Raw genomic sequence first — 22,155 nt, forward strand, 5'->3', positions numbered from 1 at the left:
ACCTGTCCTGGTAAGGTTTATCTTGTAATCCATAAACCATTTTAGTAGCCCTTCTCTGCACTTTCTCCAACATTTCTATATCCTTCTGGAGATACGGTCTCCAGTACTGAACACAATACTCCAAGTGAGGTCTCACCAGTGATCTGTACAACGGCATGAGCACTTCCCGCTTTCTACTGCTAATACCTCTCGCTATACAACCAAGCATTCTGCTAGCATTACCTGCTGCTCTACTGCATTGTCTGCCTACCTTTAAATCCTCAGAAATAATTACCCCTAAATCCCTTTCCTCACACGTTGAGGTTAGGACAGTACCAAATATTCTATACTCTGCCCTTGGGTTTTTATGCCCCAGGTGCATTACTTTGCATTTATCTACATTAAATGCCAATTGCCACAGCTCTGACCATTTTTCCAGTTTACCTAGATCGTTTGCCATTTTGCTTCTTCCTCCAGGAACATCAACCATGTTGCAAATTGTCAGCAAATAAACATACCTTTCCATCAAGACCATCTGCAATATCACTAATAAAAATATTAAAGAGAATGGGTCCAAGTACAGATCCCTGAGGTATCCCACTGTTAACAAGACCTTGTTCTGAATATACGCCATTGACTACAACCCTCTGTTGTCTGTCACTCAGCCACTCCTTAATCCATTCAACAACATTGGGATCTAAACCCAGAGATTGCAGTTTATTTATAAACCGTCTATGTGGGACAGTGTCAAAGGCCTTACTGAAATCCAGATACGCAATGTCTACAGCACCACCGCGATCAATTACTTTAGTCACCCAATCAAAGAAATCAATAAGATTTGTTTGGCATGATCTTCCTGAGGAAAACCCATGTTGTTTTTGACCTTGAAACCCATGTGACTTCAGATATTCAACAATCCTTTCCTTTAACATTGTTTCCATTAATTACCCCACTACCGATGTAAGACTAACTGGCCTGTAGTTGCCCGACTCCTCCCTACTGCCTTTTTTGTGAATGGGCACAACATTCGCTACTTTCCAGTCCCCAGGGACAACTCCTGTTACCAATGATTCGTTAAATATATCAGTTAACGGTTTTGCTAGTTCACCCCCGAGCTCTTTTAATAACTTGGGCCCCATCGACTTATTTGTCTTTACCTTAGACAACTGAAGTAGAACCTCCGCCTCGATAAACTCACATATTTCAAATGATTCAGTCTTTTTTCCCAACTGAGGTCCCATTCCTTCATTTTCATCTGTAAAAACTGAACAGAAATATTCATTGAGGCAGTCAGCTAAACCTTTATTATCTTCTACATATATTCCTTTTGTTTTTAGTGTAACTAATCCTTGTTTAACTTTCCTTATGCCCATGACGGGAGCATGCTGCTGTCTTTCTTGAGGGGGACCATTGCCCCCTTGGATCTGCCAATGTGTCTGACTAATGTTTATCTTTAGATCAGACTCATATAAATTAAACTGTCACTCTAATACTTAGTACACTGCTTAGTGATCAGCATACTTGGGAGCTCTCAGGATTTGAACCTGAGTCTCAATGTTTTTGACCCAATCTCTAGAGCTGACTTCTTCCTATCCTAAATTACTGTGATCACTTCCATTTGGTGCTTTTGTTACCAGTATGTTAGGGTTGATGCAGGTGACTAAATTATGAGAGAGGTATTTGAGCCATTTGGCAAGTCAATACACTCCACTACTGGTAAACTCCTCTAAATGGTTAATATTTGAAGAGTCTCAGGATCAGCTCATTTAGAAAGTTCCCACTTACAGTGACCAGAGATAGGTTAAAATGGCAATGGTGGTCAGATAAAGTCTAGTTTCTTGAACTGCACAGAATTAATGTCAATCTATTCTTGAACAGTCCTGTGATTTTCAAATTACATGATTTTTTATGAACTGTGCTTTTATGACATTTTGTGAACTTTACCTCCCACTTTCAAATATGGGCAGAAAACAAAACCTAATTTAATTTTTTGAGAGAGAAAAGGGGTCTAGTTTTTAAAACAAATTTTTCCATAGTATTTTATTACAATTATGCCCAAATATTTTTAAAGATCATAAACTCTTTAATGTAAAGTTCATACTTAGGGTCAGAGATATTCATGAAACTGTATAATAAAATAGATTTCTAGATTAGAGTGACACCAAACATTGTAATGAAGAAGGAGGGAGACTGGCAATGTGAGTTTTTGAGAAGGCCTTATCACTAAAAAGAAATTAGAAGAAATGACTGCACTGCATAGATTACTAGTGGTATCTGAATCATGATGTACGCTTATCTTTGGAAACTTGCTAACCAGTTCTGATTACTACAAGGTGTAAAGCACAGCCCAGACAGAAACTGTAGTCCCATACTTGATCCTTTTCCCCAATTAACACTGCATGGCAGATAATCCAACTAAACAAGAAACTTTGTACACACAAAAAATGACAGGACATTTAAACATATTAGATCTTTTGTTTTAACATAACATACAACAGCTTTTTAATATATTTTGATAATAAAATATACTATTTGCATTAATATTATTTTTTGTTAATAGGATATTTCCCAGGATGCATCAAACTACCTTTTTTCTCATTTTGTATCTTTACAATCATTGTAACACATTTTAAACAGAAATTAAGAGCTACGGTACACTTATGCCTAATGTATAATGAGGTTTACAGCAGGATCATTAAATTCTAGAATTTAGAAATGTTTGTGCCCGCATCCAGCCCAATGTTGCCACAAGCAGCTAGTCAAATTGGAAAAATGCAATATAATAACTTAATATTAAATATGATCAAGCTGGCTCAAAAAGCTACATTTTGTGTAAATATACTTTTTTCATTTATTATATTATTTCCAAAATAAATAAAGGGTATTTTGATTGCTAGTGCTATTTTGGCAAACATAGTATGTCAATGATTCTGAACTTTGCAGGTTGATATATACTGAAGGAAAGACGAAATCTGTAGCTAAGAGTACACTGAAATACATGAGGCTATGAATTACTGTCATACTTACCGTTGGTGATGCACTGGAGTGCGACACATATTCCGACCGAGCCAAGCTCCATAGAACAGGAAGTAGATGCGCACACCACTATTCGGTCAGCGTCGATTGGTTGGGGGGCATGGCCACATCACTGCTGCCAAAATTTGAAATAAAGCTGCCAGCAACTCTCTATGGAGTTGCTTAGTTTTTAGCTGGTTTTCCTCCTAATGCTTGGCATTCTATTCATCCTTATTCTGATTTATCCGTGTAGTGACCCTTGGCTATTGTGACTATTGTGACCTGACTTTTTCCTCACTCTCTATCCCGGATACCATGCCTGCCTATCGGCTAATTTTCCCTCAGACTCTCCCTCTGCCGAAGCACATTTACCTATGCTGCCTTTTAACCAAATAAGACTCTCATGCAATCTAAAGGCCTCTTTTTGCGCACCATTAATCAGTAGACATGTGCACAGGGAACAAAATCACTTCAGACAAGATTTTGGTTTTGTTTTTGCCTTGTTTGTTTTTGGGCAATGAATATCGGTTCCCTGCCGATTCAGCTATTTGGAATGACATTCAGGGGGTGTTCCTAAAAGAGGAGGTCCCTGACACCTTCTGGACTTTCATTACAGAAAATTTAAAAAAGTTTTCCTACAGTAAGGCCGGTCAAAGAGGTGCAGCAACAGCAGTAGTAGTAGAGCACTGGGCCTGGTCAGGCATACACTGGCAGACAATAGGCACAAGCAGCCCAGTGGAGCAGGAATGAATTTCCACAATATCATAGATAAAAAAAAAAAAAAAGGTTTCCCCAGAGTAAGGACGGTCAAAGAGGTGCAGCAGCAGCAGCAGTAGTAGGGCACTGGGCCTGGGCAGGCAGACACTGGCAGATGATAGGTACATGCAACCCTGTGGAGCAGGACTGAAATTCCCCAATATTATATATTATACATATTATATTGTGACCAAGATTTATCAATGAAGAGTAATAGATGATAGAAAAAACAACTTACAGGTTTTGTTTTCGTTAAAAAGAAAAAATAAAGTTTGTATAAAAACATGCATGAGTCTATTAATGAGGCACCATTGTGGCAGTTGGGGTGGTTAACCCAGGATTTAGCATGGCTTTATAACTATCCTATGCATGTTCAGCTTCCCTCACTACATTAGCCACTACTAGTTTTGCTAGTAAAGCAAAACTTCCTTACATGTAATTTTAAGCCTCTGACCCTCTATCATCTATAAGCAGTATCCAAATTACTGCTTGGTAAAGTACCCTGCAGTACAGTCATGGAGGCCCTGATTGGAGTGACATTTGAGATCAGCTTTGACTTGGAGCCATACAAATGATCCTACTAGAGATGTAAGCTGTACCAAGATAATTACCATACACTGGAGCTTTAAATATCATCATAGTGACTTATAACTGGTGGTAACAACATGATTGTAATAATGGTCTGAATTGGCCAGAAAGTACTTTAGCTGAAATCAATGAGAGTGTTATGTGCACGTGCCTGTAGGGGTCTCGTATGACCCCCTGGAACTCTCGTACAAACCAGACCCGGAGCTTGCTGGCGTTATGTAAGCACACTGGCAAGCAGGAAATATGTTCAGCGAAATTCAACTCTTGCATGCCAAGGAGCTTGGGGCATATGATGGCTGAAGTGCCCCTTTATGGTATTCCAAGTATAACAATAGATTACTGTGTGTAGGCTATATACATATAACCACAAGATGAGTGTGTCTGAGATAAACTTTAACTTTTGGCCACAATTCCTTGTGACTCACTCTCAGAAGCTTCAGATGCATTCATGCTTTGAATACATTTACAGTTTATAACTATATCACCTCTAATATGTCATTGCCCACCACAATATATTTTAGGACTATAGTGAAACTGTGTATAAAATTGTTGAAACAAACTGCTTGTTCCACCCAGTTTATAAATCTAGCTGATGCGCCCATCATTAAAATTACAGCTGGGCTTGCCAGGAGAGCCAAAGCAGAGGTTTGCAATCCATCTCTACACCAATAGGTGCTCTGTGTCTGTAAAGGTGTGACATTTATATTGCAGACATCAAGCATTGACACAGTTTTTATATTATATATAGAACACTACAACATTCCATTAGCTTCACATCTAAGCCGTCATCAGGTTTTATATGATGCTCGGGCTTCAGTGCCTAACTTGCAAAGCACTCTATAAAGTGTGAACTTAAACATTGGACATCTAAATATTATAATTAAAATTAGTTTTTTAATTAGTTTTGTTGCATGAAAAAATGATCTTGTTGCAATATCACATTTTAAATTAGTTATTTGATATTAGAGCTGGAAATTTAAATAACCTAAACAGAATATTAAATAAAAATAACACCAGAGATACGTGATTGGAGCAGAGCTGTATTTATGGTTTCCCTTTAGTACAAAAACACATGATATGGCCAAAACCAAAACAAAAAAACCCCAACTGTTATAAACTGGATGGTTGGTTGGGTTGATACCAGGACACCAAAAATGTCCCTCAAAACAGCATTAGGATGGTTACTTTATTGATTGAATATCAGTTTGAATAATAGCCACATACTACAATGACACAAATTATTGTACTCAGGAAAATGTCAGGGCTGGATGACTACGTACACAGATCTTGTGGAGCTGCTTGGTCTCTTGCCAGGAGCCAAGCAGATGTCTAAGGACACCAAGATGGAGACACAGGAGCAAAACCAAGGTCGCTGGACCTTCAGTTACTGGCTCTCTAGTAAATGAAAAAGATCTTGGCCGCTGATATACAGGAGGACTTTGTGATGTATATATACACTGATTGCATCTCCAATACTGATACATACTGTGATTCAAGTCATCATGGCAAGTGTTCTAATGTCATTTTGCTCTGACAATAAAATATAAAGTGGAAAAAGCATTAGCAGACACTGTAAACAGACATTCCACATTATCTTTTAATGAGCTAGATTTTGTAATAAAATAAATAGAAGAGGAAACTAGTATATGTCTTTCCGAGGCTCCTGAGCATGTTCTAGCAAGTAAATGGGAATCGATTGAGGTAGTAAGGACAAGCGAAAACACATTCAGACTTCATTAAAGTGCATATGATAGCTGGAGTTTCCCTTTAACTGGTTTTCATGAGCAATACAATATTACATACCTCCCAACAGTCCTTTTTAAGGCGGTGCAGATCATGGGCCAGTTGGGGAGATGCTCTGATCTCCCCTGACTAACCCAGAGATCTGGGCTGTTGCAGCAGAGAAGTATACACTCCTGTGTTGTAACTGTTCTGGTAAGGCCAATATACCAGAGCTGGCCCCATCCCTCCCTGCCACTTGCCCCACCCCAAAAAAAGCATCCAGATTTAGACATCTAAAATTTTTTTGGGGGTATAATATTAACACTAAACCCAGCACAAAGGAGTCCATCGCTCTAAGTATGTTACACAAATCATACGGGAACTGTCACATTCACAAATTTCAGCATTATTAAATTAACTTTGTGTAATTGCAATGTACGTGGAAGAATATTGATGCAGAACCTAAGAGAATGATTGCTCCAATAGTATTGACATAAGATGATGAACTCCCACCACACACATATACACATTTTAGTTTGTAAATACTACTTACATATTGTGAAGAACCTATGTCTGATCTTCACTGTTATTATTATTATTATATTTATTTGTACCCGGTTTGAATGTGGCTGCAGCTCCAGCCTTCAAAGAGACGATCCTATAATCTGGCTGGGGCTCTTAATCAGCCAGCACAGCCCTGTCTGCCCAGACGGCACCCGCACTACAGGGGGGATAACACAGGTGGGGGAACCCATTGTATCCCTTAATCCCCTCACCTGATACATCCTCTGTATACCGATGGGATTTGTGAGGGGATGTGGCTGATGGGATTTGTCATGGGATGTGGCTGATAGGATTGGGGGTTGGGTTCGGTGCACAGTGAATGTAGATTGCATATAAGTTCTGTGTGTTTGTAATAAAGAGAGTTCTGTTTTTAACCTCAAAGCATGAAGTCCTGTCTCATGATTGAGGGAAGTGCTGGTCTGTGACTGCTTTCTTCGGACAGCCGCAGCGTGTCCGCTTAACTGGGAGAAGGAAGGAGCTGACAGGCGGATGTGTCCAGTCTGAGGCACAGGACGATCCGTCACACATATGTTTATTTAACATACTGATTTGTAAAATACAGGATTTAGGAAAGTGACAGAGCATTATCATTATCACATCAAATATTCCACAATACCTGTGTTATTCATGGGTGGGTAGCTTATTGAGTGTCTTGGTTTAAAGTTTTTTGTTGCATTTGTCTGCATTAATTTCTATAGGTAAGGAAAATGCTGTATTGGTCAAAGAGATAAGAAAGTCTTTACCCAAAGGTGATACCTTTTATTGGACCAACACTGAGAAAGATTAAGATTTTGTGACTTCATAGAGTAAGGTACATATAATATATGGATTTAGCTATTTCTTAACACCTTCTTGGATTATGACATATGTAACACTCAAAGGCTCTTGATTGTGTAACATGACTTCACTGTATAAGATAACTTGAATTATAAGAATTAGAGCAAACACAGTGATGGAAGGTTATTTGAATCACAATGAAAAAAGGAAACATCGAATTCCTAGGACAAACTGTACTGAATTTGCATGTGATGTAGGAAAAGATAGGGTAGGAAATGCTTTGAGGATTACTGCTGCTGGATTCGCTCCGGAGACCTCCCCTGGGTGCTACAAGTCTTCAGAGGTAGTGGGCACCAACACCAATGCACTACCTTCTGACCATGCAGCCCAGTGACTCGCATGCATTACCTATAGTGACCCCAATGACCTGTTGGAGGTTACCTATTTGACAATAAAAAAAAACTACTTATATGATCGCAGCAGTTGCATGTAAAACCTTAGCGCAACAATGGACTAAGGCAAAACGTACCACCCTTTTGCTTCTTAAGGCTAAGCTATTCTTATAATGAAAAAAAGCAGTGGACAAACAGGTTTTTGATCAACTTTTATATGTCATTCTATCAATACTAAATTACTTAAACAGTAAAACAAAGTCAGTCCACTTAAAACAGTTTAGCCAAATAAAACTGCACAAGGCTGGAGCACACTGTGGGTACAAGCTGGATTTAAGCTGGCTGAAACAGGAAACAGATGACCAAATACACACCAGGACAGGTTCTGCCACACTGACACCCAAACACACACACCAGGACAGGCTCTGACACACAGACACCCAAACACACACACACACCAGGACAGGCTCTGCCATGCCAACACACACACACACACCAGGACAGGCTCTGCCACATCGACACCCAAACACCCACACACACCAGGACAGGCTCTGCCACACCGACACCCAGACACACACATACCAGGACAGGCTCTGCCACACCGGCACCCAAACACTGACACCAGGACAGGCTCTGCCACACCAACACCCAGATACACACACACACACACCAAGACAGTAGGGATGCACCGATATATCGGTGGCAGAAGCATATCAGCCAAAAATAGCATTATCGGCAAAATGCTGAAACAAAAAAACACTGAAAACAATCATCCGCAGGGGCCCTGCCGCTTCCTTCTGTGTCTCTTGCTCCGTCGAGGGGACGCAGGAACCCAGTGACTCTGCTCCGTTCCTGTTCCCCTGGGCAGGTCAAGAGAAGTTCAAACCGACTGTGAGCAACACAGAGGGAGACAGTGCCCCTGCGAGCGGCACCGGAAGATCTGCAGTTCAGGTAAGGGTATAACTGCCTCTTTACCTATATATTGGCCCAAAATCCACACATGCCATAGGCTTTGTAGAATAACTGTGGTTAAAACCTTTCATGTTCATCACAATCTTTTTACATACCGCTAATACGTGGACTTAACCTAGAGTGATTGGGGAGGTATTCATATATTAAAACATGATTTTTTTGTACTTAGAGGGGTGAACAAGCCCAGCATAATTTCTACATACTCATATGTAACAAAGCTATCCAGCAGCACCTGGGTTTTTACGTCATCTTTACTTCCCTGTTCTCTCTTCTTCCTTTCCAAGATGGCAATCGGCCTTCATTTAGTTTGAGCTATCACATCCAGATATGGTTATCTTGTGGTTGTGCCTTACAAGATAAGCTGTCCTGCACTTTATTTGTCCTTCCGGTTTAAAACGATGGTTATGTGATCCATCAAGTAACCATTTGGGTGCCAGATGGATGTTTTATGCAATATTTTGCAAAGTTCCCTTTCTCAAATTTACTACAAACAATTTCCTTAAGTGTACTCATCTACATGGGCTGCTTGTGAAATCAACATTTATGTACAATTACATATATTGGCTACATTTACTGAGGGGTGGGCTTTATAAAATGTTTAGGTTTTTTTCTCTCTTTTAGTATTTTTTGGCATATATATAGGAAAACATAATGGAGTAAATTATGTTTTTTATTTTCATTATTATCAGGGGATTGAAAGCAAGGATTGCCTTAAACCAGGTATCTATAAATAAAAAAAAATGATATATGTAAGTTAACAAAACTATGGAAACTGGCCTCCCATGGGAAAAATGTGTCCTAAACCCTAGGGCTCGGGAATTAATGATGCAAAATACATTTCTCTGACTTCTGTATTTAATTTGATAAAGACGTTTGTGTGACCGTTTACAATGGTTTATTAAAGTGGTAATATTTTCTACCTCTTCCAAGAAAAAGAAAAAACAACCAAATAAACCTTATAGGGAGCCCACTGACATCCATAAGATACAGTATAAGAGAGGGATCTCTACCCTTATTGCCCTGAGAAAAATGAAAAAAATAATATATTTTTTTTAGTGCCCCAACAATCTTTGTACCAACCACTACAATCAAACCCATTAAACCAGGCTTGTATATGAGCAATAAACCTTCCAATTGTGACAGTGTTGGCATTTTATTACAAACATCTTTACAGACAACATTAGTTATCCAACATTAGAATACCAGAGTTAAGACAGCCTTCTAGTCAATAGATAATGTTTCGTAAACCTATTTCCATTCCAGCTGCCACTAGCTAGATGCACATGTTGGTTTATGCAATCGGTCTATCATTGGCACATCTCATTTTATGGGCTATTTTACATGTGAAGCAATTTAACAATGTTGAATGAAATCTAAAGCTGGTCTAGTAAATCCACTTTTAAGACATTTTATTTTAAGCCAGTTCCATATCTATCTATGCTAGTTATTCACTGTTTTATTCTTATTCCTTCATTCTAAGGCCCACTTGGCACATCAGGCAAATGGATCTTGCTGCCCCACCATCACCAGTCTGTTCTGTGTTTATTGCCATTGTTTTTCATTTAAACTAGCATAATAAGGCCTCCTGCATTTGATAAATTTGACCTTTTTTCACTGCTGCTTTTTTTATAACTACTTTAGCAAAAAATAAAACCAGGTTTAATAAAATAATTTGAATTTGTATGTTTGAAACACAATATATAATATGTATAATAATAAGATATAATATTTAACACACAAACATATGGTGACAAAATGTTGTATGCCATGTCAGCAATTACAATATTAATTTTTGGTTTATGCTTGATATACTTGTTCTCAAAATTCATAATTTTTTAAAGAAATAATCAATTTGAGCTATCACAACACATATAATTATGTAATACAAGTCAGTTCTCATTTCAGAAGTTTATTTTATCTATTTCCAGATCAACTATAGTTTTTTGGCTGAGATCGCTAGGGTGGGACAAATAGGGATTTTCCTCTGGACTGAACACAAAATATGATATGCAATATTAATTCAAAACATGCTATTAAGTTTATTTCAGTTGCAGGTAGGTGATTTCCCTAGTTACCTTGTTTTGGAAAATATATTTGTATTAAAAGAAAAAGCATTTCTTGTATTGTTTTAACACAAACATTGTTGTGTTTTCATAGCAGTATAATGTTCCTTTTGCATTTATAAAGTATATTAAAGCTACAGAGTTGCAACCTCCCTCCTACTCCATGGGCTAAAGATTCTCATTACTGATTGGCTGGTTGAAGCAGTCAATCAGCAGCAGAAAAGCGATCCCATTGAAATAAATGGGAGTGCTTTCTGTGCATGCACATGTGGAGTTACATTGGAGCCAAATGACTAGCACTAGGTATATGGGGGGAAAGGGGCACATGCATATGGGGGAATTCTACAGCATCTGAGCAATTGCAAAGGGGATACTGTGATCATTTAAAGGGAAAACTATTATATTATGATTAAAGTAGATATGATGACTTGTCTTTTAACGAGCAGAATGGAGTAGACATTAATGCATAAGTACAGTTAAAAACATTTGGAAGATAAATGATAACTCATTCATTAGAAAGGCAATACAAGAAGCACAGAAGGGAACCATTGTTGACTAAACGTAACGTTACTGTAGATAAGCCAGTGGTTTACTGGCAGAGTTGCAAGTAAATCAAAAAAGAAAATAAGCTTTTAGTAGTCAGGCCAGGCCACCTTCTATTCCTCTTGCCAGCCATCCCCTGTATAATTGTCATGTCTGACCGATATGGATTGTATATTGTAAACATCCTGTAGTCCAATGATCTCCAAATGTTTTCGTTGTGACCTATCCCATGCACTTGCAGCCCTATTCATGTATATGTCAGGTAACTTTGGGTCTACAGAAAAGCCCAGCCAAGTGGCCCAAATTGCTTCAGATATGGATATACAACCACAATTATGCAAGTTAAGTTGCTGGAAGGTTATCAAAAGTACCAGCAAAGTACTAGATAATTCAGCATGGATAACATACTACTGTATGTGTAAAACACTATGAAAATTGTCAAAGCGTATAACACACCATATCCATAAAGTCTATATATTCAGCTTGAGAATTTATAAATAAATGTAATGTGATGAATGAGAGAAAATCGTACAACAAAGGAATTAGTGATAGGTATACCCTACCGCCTTGCTGCATTATACAGATGATATAATTTAGAAGGCCATAATATTTATGCATAGTGTATCATGGTGGCCACAATATATTATTGAACATTTTAGGAGCATTACTGGCATTACGTGAGCTAGGATACCTCTCTATTGTGTGTTTTTTCCACAAACGTGATATTTGGAAATTTTTATTAGAAGCAAAATAAAAACAACTTTGTAATTTAGCTTCTTATTTTTTAATTTAAAAAACCCCTATACATTTAACCCCAGATGCCTCTGCTAAAACAACTGCAGCCGCTGTTGAATGTATTTATGTCACTGTATTCACACACTCTCAATGGATTGAATGAATGTATCCCCCCAGCACCGATCAGTGCCAGCAACAAACTAAATTTAAAAAGTAGTAAACCAAGAATTTCCAAGGTTCTTGATACAAAGTTTAATTATTATACATCCATAACAACTAAATCTTCAATGCGAATTTCTTAAACGGTCTGTTACTTACTTCTGGCAACATTTTCTTTTGCCTTTAAAAATTCATAGATCATAAAAGTACATTGAAGTATTGTTTATTTCAAGAGATAAGTGAAGCCAAAATGCCTCTCTCTTGGTAATCTAAAAGCATGTCATTTTACTGACAATGTTTTAACAATGCTTAGGGAAATGTCATTTGTAATTCATGTTGTTACATTTTGGCAATATTTCTGTAACCTATAAAAGTCAGTTGACTGTGACAGATCCAAATTGTAAACTCGTTTGGGCATGGCCCGCCTTACCTTTTGTTTCTGTAAGTGAACATTGTTATGTTATGTACCATTCGTTATGTCTTGTTTACCCCTGGTACAGCGCTGCAGAATATGATGGCGCTTTATAAATCAATAAATAATAATACTCTACCAGGGCAGACATTTGACAAACCGACTTGTGGCAAAGGTGACAACCTATGACAATGCCACATTTAAAGTCACTGAGCTCTTCAGTATGACCCATTCTATTGCCAATGTTTAACTATGGAGATTTCTGTGATTGATTTTTGTACACCCGCTAGCAATGATTGTGGCTGAAACACCTAAATTCAATAATTGAGGGTTGTCCACGTAGGTTTGGTTGTATAGTGTAGTTACCTCTACCGCCTTGACTGTTGGTTAAGAAGATAAGATATCGTGGTTTTGTTATGTCATGGAACAATCAACAAAACATTTGTCATAGAAAGATATCTTTCTAGATACTAAAACAATCATTGTTTGTTAAAGTACATTTTAAAAATGGTTTATCATTTAAAAGCAACAATATACTATGGTTTATTGCTTGTAAATTAGGATTCAGGTTTGTGTTTTCAACACCTCTAATCTGACACATTGGGATTAGTAGAATTTGCATATACATGTACTCAAAATATAGTCATTTCAATGTAAGATATTACTGTATAAAAGAAGATACATTTACATTCATAGCAATAACATATCTTATATATTTTATTGTGCATACCTTTTACAAATTCACCTGGTATGTTCACTTTAAGATGTGAATCAACCCTAAATGATAATAAACGGTGCCCCTGTAATGTAATTTCTCATTGTTCTGGAGGCTGGAGCTCATGTTAGCACAAAACAAAAGACGCTCTAAATCATGGGTTTATTATTATGTATAATAAATAATGCAACTCTGCAAACAAAAGTGTGGGATATAACAGATGTCCAATGTAACATATTGGATTAAGAATAAGCCACACTTAAATCTATAAATGAATATGGATTATTGTTCTGCATCTTTACCTTTTCTCCCTATCATTTTAAATATCACCCAGTAAAGAATGATTGAATATTGGTTCATACAAGGAAAGTGATCGATATGACCTCAGCATTATAGAAAACTAAACTATTGTTATTATGTAATCAACATTTTAAGGTGAGCTTTAAATAGCTTGTGTGCACTTATTCACATTTGACTCACAAAGAGAGGATTATCACTTAATTCCAGAGAGTGCTTGCCCAAAGAAGGTGAGTTTGCCAGATGAAAATTAATGTAACTATAGAGGCATTCTATTTAAGTGCTATATCATTATATTTACTGTAAATCCACGTCTGGTAATGAATGCCAGATTTATGGACATTGATGGGCTAATAATGAAGTTAAGAGAAGATATACACTAGGGCAGATATAGTAAGAAAACAATAATAGCAGAATTTATTTAAGCAAATCTGGCACAATATATTTTAAAGTTTGTTACACTAAAGTAATTAAAGGTGTATAATATAATAATATTAAGGATAGCTAGATAATAAAGATGGTAGTTCTATATCCTAGATCTATCTCCTTTTGACACAGTTCTTAGTTTTATTAGGGTGAAATACTGCTTTATTTTTAAACGTACACTCCAGTCATCATATGCAATTTTTCCGTCTCTTCCTGATTCCTGTTTGAACTTGGCTTCCTTTTCTTGATTCAGCTTGTTACGTGTGACCCTAACCTTAGGCTTGTGTAATGTCGCCATCTGCCCCGACCTATGGAAACTATACCACTATAACACTGTTCTCCTGCCTCTGGTGATTCTGTACCACACTTGGCCCCATTAGGGTTTTGAACATCAGTCTCTGAACTCATCCTGGGTTCCACCACTTGTTATCCTTACATATGTGCCGGGACCCAGTCTAAATTTAAATTGAGGCCCACTTGAACTTACATCATATTGTTTTTGTTTTATGAAGGGAATCACAAACTTCATTATATCTACCCAATAGTATTACACGTTATTTCGGACATGTTTTAAAATACAAAATGTTTGTCCTTTTTGCACAAATCAGTATATTGCAGTATATTTTACACTAATAGTATCATTTATTAACCCCTTAATGACAAAGCCTGTACATGTACGGGCTCAAAATGCATTGTTTTCAATGGGTTTAGGGGCCACCCATTGTCCTTAAGGAGTTAAAGGGTAAGTATATTTAATCAAAAACATGTCATCATTTATATTGTTTGTCTCTGTGTAAAATCAAACTTGGGCTGTATAATTCTCTACAGTACTGCTTCGCCCCCCCTCCTATTTCCCTGATATGCTGCGTAACCTATGTAATGCCCTACTGGGCTAAAAGCCTAGGAAAATATATAAATTTATATATATATATATATAATATATAATAGGAGCAGGTGAATGGTGAGTGTGCTGCCACAGTCCGCTTTCCAACCTCTAAAACAGCAAAAATAATCGCATAATAAAATAAAGTCAACTTTGTCTACTGTATATGTATAGTTCATGCTATTACCTTATTACTATATGTATATAGATATTTTATTAGTATTTATCTGCTTCTTTTTAAGAATTAGTTTTGGGTTATATTCTAATACAATGGATCTGTTTATTGGTAGTATCTTACACAACATCTTGAGTGGTGGAAGACACTCAACAATTCATCCGCAACATAGGCTGATACCGTGAAAAAGAATGCTTTTACATTAAGTATCTGGAAGCTGCGTGGTATTAACTTCACATGCACTAGACAAGTGAAAATTGACTGAATGGGGTAATATTTGGTCAATTACCAATTCTGCTTGGCCAGATCTAAGGACAGAATGTTGGAAACTGATTTTTGTTCAGTGTTTACAGAACGTGACACAGCTTTAGGATTACAAGTAATACATGCAGGGATTATACTGTTTGATTTTAAAAAAAAAACCAGTGCTATATGTAAATGACATTTTGGTAACATGACAACACTGCTCAAGGCAAAAAATAACTTAGAAAACAAATGCAGATCTTAGATTAATGAAGACAGTAGAACAGTAGACCTTTCTTTACAAAATACACAATTAAAAAACCAGAAATAATAATGTTATTGTCTGTGATATATATATATATATATATATATATATATATATATATATATATATATATATATATGTATATAATATGTTTTTAAAAGTATCTTCTTAATAAATTGCATTGGGACACATTAAAACACTGTAGAAAAAATATACAAATAGGATCTTCCATGTTTGGGAAATACAAATGCAACTATTTATGGGTGCCTGGGTACAAGCTTGTACACACATAGACACCACTCACCATAACCTTTCAAGAGCTCAGAAATCTGCGGCTCACTCTTGGAAAGGTTTTCACTGCTCAGCGCCCCTATCTCTTACCCACTACCTGCCGCCACCTGCCTTGGTGCAGCCCTGATTAATTTTAAAATTAAACATTAGCTGGTGATTGTGGAACCTGGTGGATCAACCGAAGGGGGATATTATGGGCTTGACTTTGACTCCAAGAGACTAACCACTGTCCAGGAGACTGATGTAGTGAGTGTTACATACAGAAAGCAAAGTAGAAAGACACAAAGTAGGTGCACACTTAAAATAACAGAAAGGGTTAACATAGATAAATGCAATGTGATTTTGCTTTCATTTATCTAAATAACCCACTTTATAATGATCAACCTTTGTTTGTGGAACTTCCCATTTATGCTTCTTGCAGGAACATGATTTGTTGCATTGAAAGATTCACATAGTTTCTTCCGTACAGTAAAGAATAGTCTAATGGCAAAATACAAACTTTTATATAAACTAGAAAAACTAACAACAACAAGACTGTTTATTTACAATTATACTTGTGTTGTTTAACCCCTTCAATCCCAGGGGTTTTTGGTACCTCAAAGCCCGGAGCAATTTTGCAATTTTTGCGCTATGTCGGTTCAACGATGATTCTCTTTTCCTGTGAATAGTGTACCCATATAAACTATATATTGTTTTTTCAAGGAGAGATAGAGATTTCTTTTGATACCATAGTTGGACGATTAGCTGAAAATTTTTTTTTACATTTTCCCTCTGAATCCTCACAAAATTAGGTAAAGAGACAGAAAATTCCATCCAGATTTATCAATTCAGGTGTCCTGATTTCATAAATACCTAATTTATATAGATTTTCCATATTTTCCCAGCACATATAGGCAACATACTATAAGGTGTACATTAGTTTATACAAAGCCGTTAAATTTTTACATTAGGTACGATGGGACTGCAACTCTAATTTTAAACAAACAAAAACACCCACAAAAGTATATATTTCTGTAAAGCAGACAATCCAAGCTATCCTATCAGGGGTATTTGGGCACTCTACATGCAGGTATTTGGCCACCAATCACTGTCAAAGGTGGCCACAGAAATTAGTTCCTGCACTTTTTTCACCGTGTCTTAGTATTTTGTAGTATTCTTAGGATTTTTTGTACAGGGTATGTGTTACGGCAGATAAATCTATCCTAAATTGTTCAGCCGCCTCTCCTGATTACGGAAATACCTCATATGCCTAGTTTTTTTGTGGTTTTCTGGACTTTACAGGGCACAAACGGGACCATGCGCGTTATAGATTCCAAACGTGAAATTTTCACATTTTGCTTTAGTAGACCTATGTTTCATTTGGGGCTGCTTAGCATCCCCGCAGACAACCCAGAGTATCTCATCAAGAGCATTTGGACAGGATTAGGCCACATCCTGCCATAAATGTTATCTGGAGACCTGGGCAGACCCCATCATAAAATCAGTGGAACATGAAGAGCACCAAAGCAGGGTATCTTCAAAGGATGCCAGATGTTCTGTCCTAGGTGCCATAAAACCCTACAGAGGACCAGGCACTGGGGTCACACAGAGGACACAGCATCTAGCATCTTCAGAGTTCCCTCAGTTGGGTTTTTATTATAGAATTATGACAAAAAGATTTCTGTGTACTGACAGTGTGCCCTCCATAATGATAGGAAGCATGGCAGGAAGGGGTTAAATTGGACATAAGAAATAGCAATGGGTCACCTAGCTTTGATTTTTTAGTACCCGTATATTTGTAATGACATAGGGGACAGGATCAGCCCAGAGTTATTAAGTACAACGTACCATAAAATTGTCATTGCTCATTTCTAGCAGTAACATCATATCATTACTTATAAACTATGCTGTGCTCCTATGAATTCACATTAACTGCACATGTCTGGATCCCCTGAGTGAATCTCGTATCGGACCAGATGTTGATTGTAAATAGCTTACAGAGTGTGCAGAACATCTGTGAGGTGCTGGGAATATGGGGCTGCCATATTCCCAGCTGCCATATGGGGCTGCCATATTCCCTCGCGGCCCGGCCCACGCCCCGAGGCCTCTCCCCGGGCTGGGGAGAGCCGCCCCGGGCGCCGGACACCCTCCAGGCGACTGAGTTTGCTCGGCCCCGGACTCCCAGCGGTCCGAAGCCGCGGTCGGTGGGCGACCCGCGGGCACGCAGCAGCGCCCCCCGGGTTCCCCCGGCGCGGGGCATCGGCTCTTTTCTCCCGGCCCTGACGAAGGGAGGGGAAGCGCGCGTGCGCTCTCCCTCCGTCCCCGTGGGTCTCGCCCGAGGCTGGGGTGGGAGAGGTCCGCCGGGGTTGCGTCTGGGCCCCCCCAGGCCCTGTAATTGGAATGAGTACACTGTAAATCCTTTAACGAGGATCTATTGGAGGGCAAGTCTGGTGCCAGCAGCCGCAGTAATTCCAGCTCCAATCAGGGCTGGGTGTGGCTGCACACTGTGGTATTGGGAGTCAAAGGGAGAGGAGGGTGTTTTTGTGCTCTACAGAACCTTTGGCTTTCATACCTGTTTTTGACTTGTGCTACCTCTCACCATGACCTCCACCCTCATTGAGGAGTGGAGGGGACGACTACATATAATTTCGGAGAAGTTGGTGTTTGCAGAGGATGGCGTCCTGCTCCCATCCCGGGGCGCTGGTGTCAGGGCCTTGGAAAATGCAGAGGATGATACTATCGAGACGACCCCAAAAGATGAGGAGGCGGTGGAAGAGGGCCCTACCTATGCCCAAAAGGCTAAGGTAGGGCTCCCAGTACCTGTGGAGTCGGACGGGGATCCGTGTGGTAGCGGGTGGTAGGGGCCCTGAAGGACCTGTTGCCTCGGACTTCTTGGCTATTATACATGTAAGCGGCACCCCTGAGTTCGATATCAGTTTTATGTCCCGAGGGGTCTGGAAAGTTTCTGGACCCTTTGGGAGGGGGTGCCGAAGTGCGAAGGCAGCCTATGGGCACATTTCAATGTCCAGGCCATTTCGCGCCAGGAAGTCCGCAAGGTGAACTTCTTGGTGCGGAATGAGTCCATACCCGTCACGGACATTTTGGTGTGGGTCCGCAGATACGGGGAGGTCTTGACCACCCCGGTCAAGACCCTCTGTGAGGACGGGATCTGGAACGGTGGCTGGACGGTGAACATCCGTCTGAAGGAGGTACGGGGTCTCCTGCAGCACATGCCCAATTCCTTCTTTATCGGGACTGACCCGGTGTCTTGCTTCTATCCCGGTCAGCCCCGGGTGTGCCACAAATGTGGTTCACCCAGGCATTTTAGCATAGGGTGCGATGTCATCAAGTGCACCCTATGCGGTGTTGTAGGACACTCCAAGCAGGAATGTACTACCATCCGCTGTAACCTGTGCGGGGTGTTGGGTCATTCCTACAGAGCGTGTCCCGAAGCCCAGCACAACATGGAAAGCATCTGGGAAGGTGAGGGAGACTTCTCAGAGGAAGAACCGCGGCCAGTTGTGCAGGGTGCTCGGGACAAGGCTATGCCCCAGGTACCTCCTCCAGCGCCAACCCCGTAAGTAACATCATTGACCCGTTGCCTGTCCGTCTACAGAAACGACCATCTCACCCCATTTCTGTCTGTACTCCTTCCACAGGCAGCAACCACGCGGGATGAGTCGGGGTGGACGACCGTCGGTCCGAGGAAGGAGACCCCAACTCAGGAGGCAGCTCGGAGAGGTCCGGTAAGATCCTCCGCCTCTGCTAAGACCCCTTCCCGGAAGGATCCACCCTCCACACTAGAGGGGGAGAAAGTCCCGGCAGAGGTGGTGGCGGCAGTGGCGGGGGAAGGTGAAAGGGCCGCGGAAGCTCGAGGACACCTGGCAGAGGTGGAGGATAGCGAGTTGGTAGAGGTGCCGATTCCAGAGGAGGACGCCTTGACCGCGGGGCTCTCCGCGAAAAGGTACCCCTCAGACTCGGACGGTGAGAACATACGGAAAAAGGGAAAGTCTCCTCATTCTCATCACCCTTGATGGCGACTCTCCCCATACTATCTTTAGCTACTCATAACGTGGCTAGTATTAAGTCGTGCAGGGCCCGGTTTTTAGCTTATGAGAACTGGCACAGGGAGAAATATAATATAATCTTTGTCCAGGAAACCCACCTGGACTCCCTGGGGGCCCTGCATGCAGCTAAGCTTGACTGGAGATGGGGGCACTCCTTTTTTTCACTAGCCACGGAGGGCTACGGGGGAGTTGCCATCCTATTCCAGGATGTGGACATAACGTTCAATAGGGTGATTGAGATAATGAAGGGTAGGTGCGTAGTTCTTGATGTGTCGGTAGACAGGCAGCCTCTCCGTCTGATTAATATCTATGCCCCCCAGACCAAGTGGGAGAGGAAGCGTCTGTTTAACGAGATAGAGCCTTTCCTCTACACGTCCCGGCATATTGTCTTTGGCGGTGATTTTAATACCGTTACTAGGACCAAAAACAGGAAAGGTGGCAAAGATAAACCGGGATACGACGCTTTGGCCCTTACTAGAATAGTCAGGCAGGCAGGCTTGGTAGATGTGCATATTAAGCACAACCCAGACCTCATGGGTTACACATATCAGTGAGGTAGCTGCCACAGTAGGATAGATAGCATTTATGTTAAGGAGTCTTTTCCGGTGACGGCACTTGTGCTTTTTCACGGGGTCAGGTAGCGAAGGAGGATCCAACTATGCAGATATGTGGACGTAGCGCAGTCCAGTACACAGTCCGGTTAAAGGGCAACGGCAAAACAGCGAGGTCAAAAACTTATCCGAGGTCGAGGCAGGCAGATCAGAAGCATAAACGGTATAAACAGGTCCGGGTCAGAGGCAGGCAGCGCAGAGTCGTAGTCAAAAAACAGGCAAAGGTCGGTACACAAGGCAATAGAGATATCTCAAGGAACAGCACACCCAAAAAGCAAAACACTTTGAACGGGTAACGTAAATGAAAACAAATGGCGTTTAAATAGAGAAGGCACTGCGTGGCGTGCGCGGCGTGACGTCATAGCGGCCGCGGCAGACATCCGATCCGCGGTCCCTGCGGGCAAAGGAGGTGATGTGCCTGCACGTCCTCGGCGTGCCGGCACTTCCCCGAGCGAGGTTGTGGAGGCAGGACTACCCTGCTGACGTCGGGTCGCGGCGGAGGTGGAGCCGCGACACCGACGTGACCTTACCGCGCCGGCGGCGGTGATGGACGCGCCTATCCGACGTCGGGTCGCGGCGGGGGCGGAGCTGCGACCCTGACGTGACCGCATGGCGTCATCGGCATGGAGGAGTGAGCCGCCGCGAGCACCCGAGGTACGTGCTGCGGCGGCGCGCTTGACATGCTTAAACCGGTTGAGTTCTCCGATCACCTTATTCTCACTTGTCTGTTAAATGTCTCACAGGCTCCGCTAAGAGGTAAAGGGATTTGGCGACTTAATTCCGACATCCTGACAGAAGGCTGGGTCCAGCAGGCTTTCGAGAACTTCTTTCATGACCAGGTCAGCATTGCGGAATTCTGCACGACGAAGTCTGAGTGGTGGGAGATGGTGAAGGTGAGAACCCGTGCCTTATTTCTCTCTCTTTCTCAGAACATCCAGTCCTCAAGGTACAGGACTTACCTCGGGCTCCTGTGCAAGTTAGACTGTCTGGTGTCGCAACGAGGTGATCCCGGGGACATCTCTAGGGTCAAATCCATGATGAGGACATTCCAGTATGACAGGTATGCCTCCTTGCTCAAGGAAAGGGATCATGGGGCTTACCACTCACCCGATCCTTTTCTTAGTTGCAAAAGGAAGGAGTCTACTAAGATCATTACCTGTCTGCTGAACACCCTCGGTGTCCTGGAGGAAACTCCTCAGGGGATACAGAGGGTTGTCCGCGATTACTATGTGGAGCTCCTCGGACAGAGGGGACCCTGCCGACATCAGGCGGACGACTTCTTGATGGGTCTTTCCCTTCCTGAGATTGATCATGGAAAGCTGGATGAGTTGGTTAGCCCAATCACTGTCAAGGAGGTCACAGAGACAATTTTAGAGCAGACAAGGAAAAAATCTCCGGGCCCTGACGGTCTTACGGCTGAATTTTATCATGCCTTCTGCGGTCTACTGGCCCCTAGTCTCACCGAAGTTTTTAATGAAAGCCTGGAGAGGGGGATACTCCCTCCTTCGATGAGATCCTCGGCAGTG

Source organism: Sceloporus occidentalis, unplaced genomic scaffold (assembly GCF_023333645.1).
Source record: "Sceloporus occidentalis isolate IW3139 unplaced genomic scaffold, rSceOcc1.0.p SCAF_88, whole genome shotgun sequence".
Classification (NCBI taxonomy): domain Eukaryota; kingdom Metazoa; phylum Chordata; class Lepidosauria; order Squamata; family Phrynosomatidae; genus Sceloporus; species Sceloporus occidentalis.